Below are 6,763 nucleotides of genomic sequence, written 5' to 3' on the forward strand. Positions count from 1 at the left end.
ACTGCTTTCAGCACAGATCCAAAACACAGCCCCGTACTGTGGAGAAATTAACTCCATCCCAGCCAAAACCAGCGCAGCACGGCACAGAGGCAGCTGGTGCTGTGCGGCGACGGGGGGGTGTGTAGGTACACAGATGCAGAGAGGGGAAAGTCGCGTGTGTGAGTGCGGTGGGATGTACAACGCGGTGCGCGCATCCTGCCCCTGCGTGTGTAGGTTGGCACACGTGTCCGTGGGACCAGGCTGACGTATGATAACAGACGGGGCTGTGTGCGCATCCCCGGCGTGAGGGCTGTGCTCCTGGGGGACGTGAGCCGACAGAATCGCCGGGGCGGCGAGCGGGTTGGGGAGCCGGCAGCTCGCAGGCTCGCACCGCGGGCTGCGCCCACGCCTGGGCTCGTCCCGTGTTAGGACAGCACATACCTGTCAGCCGCTGTCACCTCCAGCAGGTAATGCTGCCTGAGCCGCAGCGGTGACAGACAGAGCTGCTTCAAGGGAGGCTCTTGCGTGAATGCACACGTCGCCCCAGCTCAGTGGGTGGCAGACATGCTCCAGGTCCCATGGCACAGGTTGAGGTGTTCCCCCGTGCTCCGTCCCGGGGGAGCTGCTGCCGCGGCTGGGATCGCTCCTGCCCGCAGAGAAGAGAGTTTGTGGCCTCGGCTGGCTGCTGCCGCCCCGGCGCGTTGGGCAGAGCTTCCCCAGGCCAGCTGAAACCAAACCGCGGTGTTTGTTGTGCAGGGGAAGGGAACTCAGTGAACTGTCCACCTCATCTCACATCGTGAGGATTACCGGTGTCTGATGTCTGGCATTGAAAACCGGTTTAGATGCCAATGCCGTAGTGTGTTTAAGGGGTGTGCTGAGACCTCGGCATAGGAGAAGACCTGTTGATGTCAAAGCACGTTTGCTGAACCTGGCCTTTAAATCACTGTAACCGCTGTGGATGGTGGTGCAAAGGGAATCTTTTAGAAATAAAGCAAACAAATACAAAATAACTGGGTTTCAACCCAGCTTTTTCCCCAAAATATGTCTTAAATTTGACCTGCCTTGGAGAATTGCTGTCAGCAACCTTAAGAATGGATTGGCAATTGTCTGTGGTATCTTTTCTTCTTTTTTTTTTCTTAATATATGTATTAGTTCTCAGGGAGACTTGCATTGAAACAGGATCACGTTTCAGTACACGGAGTGCTTTGAACGGTGCATTGTGGCATTCTTTCTTACTGATCTTCAGTCGATCTGTCAGTCAGTTCCTCCTGTCTCTGGGGAGCTGCGAGAAGCTCCGGGCTGGTCCTCCCGACCCCACCAGTCCCCAGGTCCTGCAGGAGCCCCGCGCCCACCACAACCTCCTCAGCCCTCACAGCCTCTTCTCTGCGCTCCTTCCTCTCCAGCCCAGCTCAGCTCTTGTAGTTTTCCAGCTACCTAATGGGGCTCAACAAATCCCGGCGCTGGCTGGGGCCGTGTCCTCGCCTGAACTCCCAATACTCGAAGTCGTGTTTACAGAACGCCGGGCTTTTCAGTACCAGCGCCGGTGGCTGCTCCGGCACAGCAGTGCCGAGCGGTCCTGCTGCCGATGGCTGCGCTGGCTCTTCTGCCAAAAAGCATCACTCCTTATTGTCCCCGCGCAGACTTTGTCTGTGTAAACAGGAAACTTCCTTAGAACGGCCTCTGACAGATGTGGCTGTGGAGCAGAAAGGACTCCTGCACCTCGCCACGGGCCCATGGGCCCCAGGGCACGCAGCAGCGCCCCGCTGCCGGTCCTGCCCGGCGGGGGAAGATGCTCTTTGGGGTCAGCGCTGCCCTTTGGCCAGAAGTTGCCCAACCCTTCCCAAAAGGGTCGATTTGCGTGCAAGCTGTTGTATGGCTTCAGTGATGCATTTCTCTTTGTCTAGATAGCTGGGAATAGAGCTCCTCCGTGCTGCCAGAGCTGCAGCGGCACCGGGAAACGCTAGGACCCCTCTGTCACTGCCGTCTCTGTATGTCTCTGTGTGCACTGCCCTGGCCCCGTTAGGTCCCCAACCCCGCGGGGACACCGGCCGCCGAGTCGCAGCTGAGCCAGCCCCGTCCCCCTCTCGCTGCCAGCAGACAAACCCACTCCATCAGCATCCGCCGGCGCTGTAACGGATATCGAGTCACTACCCTGAAATACAGACGCTTCCTGCCCTGAAAATAAAAGCTCCGGCTTTTTTTTTAGGGGAGTTTGCTTATTTTTTTTTTTATAAATGCCTCGGCCTTTCTGCAGCCCCACATGCTGCCGCAGGCTGTGACCTTCCAGCGCCTGGGAGCGTATCGCAGGGTGTCCTGGGTCATTGGATTTGTACAATCTGCTCGATCTGTGGCAGAGGAACCCTGGATGAGATGATATAATAGAAGAATAATACACCCAATCATGTATTTTATTTATTTTATATACATATTTTCTCTCCTTGGGGTGGGTAACTTGTGATTGCTGGTGTGTGCACCGAATTCCTGTTGACTGTGTGTTTGAGCGAGCCATTGGCGCGTACGCGAGAAGAGAGCAAAACCCGGAGAATTGCCCCAAACTCACCAGTACGGGAGAAAATTGTGTATGGGTCCCTGCTCAGCCCTTGCCCCCCGCCCCGGTCTGGGTTTGCTGGTTGTAAGTGGGGGCCTCAGCCATAGCGGTTAACGTATATTGTAGTGGTTGTACAGGGCCTGAGTGGGATGGGTTTTAGATTAAAGTGTAATTCAGACCACTGCACATCTCTCTTATCTATCTGTAGCGGTTTCTAAGGTAAATACCATACAACAACAAAGATCATGTTATCACCTGATAACATGATGAATAAGAATCCGAAGATAAGTTGCTGGGTTCATTTTAGTTCAGTTTGAACTAAAAAGCTCATAAACCTAGCAATTAAAGGAGGTGCGCATCCCTGACCCAGGGTGGATCGCTCCGTACCTGCGGCCAGGAGACGAGGTCCTGGGACCTTCTGTGGCTGGTTGAGCTGCAGAGCGAGCAGGACACCAAGCCGGGAGCCTGTCTCACCCCCCACACACTGCGCACAAACCGGGTCACTCCTAATTACGGGTTTGCTCTCCTCTTTTTCTCTTCTTGCTCTGCTTCACCGCTCACGTTTCTACAGGTGGAGAGCGATGCTTTTTCCTACTCTGTCCAGCTGAATGAGGCAATATTTCTGCTTTCTCCACTTGTGATCCATCCTTGCCTGCGGCACATCCCTTATCTCCGTAGCTCCGCACGGCGGGGAGTTCCCTTCTGCTCTCCCCATCGTGTCTCTGCCTGCGCTGGCAGCGATAAGGGGAGATGGCAGGACCTGGGTTCACGAGAACCGCCGTGCAAATGTTATCAGGATAATGGGGTTTTGCAAAATGATCCTTACAAATGACTAGCCTGGGCACAAAATCTGCCCAGCGAGCAGATCAGGCTGGAAAAAATGAGCTTGGCTTTACCCAGAGCGGATGGATGTGCTGAGCGGATGGATGGATGGGTGGATGGGTGGGTGGATGGATGGATGGATGGATGGATGGATGGATGGATGGAGGCTGCAGGCTGGCGTAATCCACAGCTGCGGTGGAAGTGGGGTGTAGAGGTGGCCTCTGCTGCAATCATTAGATGTGATAGGCCATAAATTACTTTTCAAAAGGCTCCTATTGGTGCTAATGTGTTTCCCTTCTTCTGCTGATGGATGGGGCACCCAATCGGGAGGATCAGAGCAAAACCAGTTTCCTTAGTGTTTTCAGAGGAGGAATGGGTTTCACACCTGCCTGAGCACTCCCCAGCAGCAGGTGAGGAATGCTGCCAGCTGGGAAGACCACTAAGGAGAGGTGATCATTAAACTTTTTGTTGTCTTTGGCATTTTAATGCCTAGCAGAGCTCTCCCTTTCCCTCTTGGAGGGCTCACTGCTGTAAGTATGTCTTCTGGGGAAAGTTTATTCCTTTACCAATCCACAAGCAGAGGTGAACAGAGCCTGTTGCCACCGAGTCCGATGGCAGAGCCGTAGGTTTTGACCAGGACGTGGATGTTTTTAGCGCTGAGGTAATGCTGTAGCATTTATTTTAAAATAATAAATAAATAAACATAAAGTTAGGAGCCTGCAAGTAAACAGAGCTTCCGTTATGACACAGCATCGAGTTGATTAGACTAGCTTTGAGCAGGTTTGCCTGACATCGAGCCAAATTCCTTGTTGACTTTCATGTTGGTTCTAGCGGACACGCACTGGGGCCTGTGGTACAAAGGGCTGCCGCTGGAGAAACCCTGTTTAGGATTTCTAAGGCTGCAGCTGGAGGAGGCAGAGGGAATTTTAGTGGATTTCCCCACTGCCGAGAAAGCAGTAGCGATGCTGCTACAATAGAGGATCCTTATCAGTGGATTCCAGTGGACTTAGATCGGTGTCCCTTGACATTTCCATTAAAATAGGCTTCCTGAGCCGGTCTAGAACAAAAGCATACCTAAGCCCACGTATCAGTGACAGCACAGAAAATTGCAGAAAAGAATTTGTCTGGTAGAAAGAGAGGGAGAAGCTACCCACGGCTCCGCTTCCTTTCATCACCGGGAAAGCCTCTGCAAAGCATTCTTATAAATCACCAGGACTATTAAACATGCGCTTAAAGTTAAATGTGCCCTCAAGTGCTTTCTTGGACCGGTGGGCTAAACCGCCAGCGATCCGATCCCACAGCTGTGGATAGCGTTAGTCTGTGGGCTCGCAGCGTCCGGGAGCCACAGACACTTTCATCTCAGTCAAGTGAAATTGCTTTGTTTATTGCAATAAGGTAGGTTTGTACCTTCCCCCTACAACCCTGCTGCAATCTCTGGGCTGTGCCTGAACAGGATCCTATCTGTTTACTTTGACATTGAAATTACAGCAGTTTAGTTAATCTCATCTACGCCTTGTTTATCTTCCCTCTGGGCCCTGCTGGCCACTCGCAGATTGAAACGCAGCTCCTGTTACTGCGCAGTAAATAATTCATTATTGCAACTCTGCTCCAGCACAGTATCTTCTTCGGACATTCCCCCCCAATGGTGGGAGATGACTAATGTTATAATGAGGAGAGCGATTTGCCCGTGGGTTACCATGTGCTCAGCCTGGGGGGAGGTTTGGGGGTGGAGAGGATGCAGGACCAGGCTGAAGCTGGAAGAAGTAGTTCATCCCTGACATCTCATGAGGAACAGAGGTGCCACGTGGCCACTAGCAATAAAAATCAGGGACAGTACAAGATACCTGTGTCCTAACTGTACTGAAATGGCCTTCAACATGCAGTCCTTCCAGCACCGAGGCAGATCACAGCCGCGGATGAGCAGAAGTTTGGTGCACAGCTTTCTCCAAGACCTGGACTCCGGCGCCTGTTGTTAGAGCTCCCCTGCAGGGCCAAGGTCCTCAGCGGGCCCTTTTCTAATCTCAGTCCCCTGACACGCAGGTTGCAAGACCAGCCAAGGAACTGTGGTGCCTTCCTGGGTCTCATCCTGACACAGAGCCACGGCATGGCCATGGCGCACCGCGAGCTGGTGCTGGGCCATTGCACAGCTCCGTCCTATGCCACCTCCGTGCTCGGGGACACAAAGCCTGCAGAGAGGGGCCGGTGCTGCATTAGATCATCCCTCTCAGACGCTCCCGAGCCCCTTCTCGGCCTCACCCTGCCCGGAGCTGCTGGAAGTGGTGGGAAAATCCAGGTCTGAGTGCGGGGATGAGTAATGCTGGAGCTATCTCTTTCTTCAATCAATACGGTGTGTCCTCACACATGCCAAAGCTGGGCAAGAGCTTTTGTTTTGGCTGCTTTGGGAAATAATTGCATTCTTTTAATATCTCAAAACAAAGATTTACCACAGGGGCAGAAAGACCACACGGGAAGGTGCTGCAGATTTAACCAGAAATGTCCATAAAAAGCCTTTGTGTGGGAGTGCCCGAGCAGCCTGCAGACGTTTCCCCCCAAGCTCCCGTCACGGAACACGCTGCTCCCTCCCAGGCCGCGTGTCCAGGAGGGCAAAGCATCCTCCTGTGGCGAGTGTGGACAGGCTACGCTTGCCCAGGCCTCTCCTCTCTCTGATTTTGCTCTCGACACATATTTTTTTTCTGAAAGTCCTGGGTGCATTATGCCTCCTTGCAGCAAACCACGACTGTGTGTGTGTCTTGGCCGGCTGTATGTCTGTCACCCTCTGTCCCTGCATCTCTCCTGGTGTAAGACACCCGGGGGCTTTGCTCCGCATCCTCCTAGAGCTCTGGTCCTGCGCCTCTTCTCAGCCTTCGGATGCTGGTCTCTCCCTGCATCGACCCAACATCTGAAGGACATGGACCTGTTGGAGCGGGGCCAGAGGAGGGACACAAAGATGCTGGGAGGGCTGGAGCCCCTCTGCTGGGAGGACAGGCTGGGAGAGTTGGTGGGGTTCAGCCTGGAGAGGAGAAGGCGAAAAAGGGGAGAGCTCAGAGCCCCTTCCAGTCCCTAAAGGGGCTCCAGGAGAGCTGGGGGGGGACTCTGGATCAGGGAGGGGAGCGATGGGACAAGGGGGAACAGTTTTACATTGGAAGAGGGGAGATTTAGATTAGATATTAGGAAGAAATTGTTGACTGTGAGGGTGGTGAGCCCCTGGGGCAGGGTGCCCCGAGAAGCTGTGGCTGCCCCATCCCTGGAGGTGTTCAAGGCCAGGTTGGACGGGGCTCGGAGCAACCTGGGCTGGGGGGAGGTGGCCCTGCCCGGAGCAGGGGGTGGCACTGGATGGTGTTTAAGGTCCCTTCCCACCCAAACCATTCTGTGATTCTATGATCATCTTCTGGACAGTCCTTAACTCCCCCCCGC

The sequence above is a fragment of the Charadrius vociferus genome, unplaced genomic scaffold (genome assembly GCF_000708025.1).
Source record: "Charadrius vociferus isolate BGI_N301 unplaced genomic scaffold, ASM70802v2 scaffold266, whole genome shotgun sequence".
Classification (NCBI taxonomy): domain Eukaryota; kingdom Metazoa; phylum Chordata; class Aves; order Charadriiformes; family Charadriidae; genus Charadrius; species Charadrius vociferus.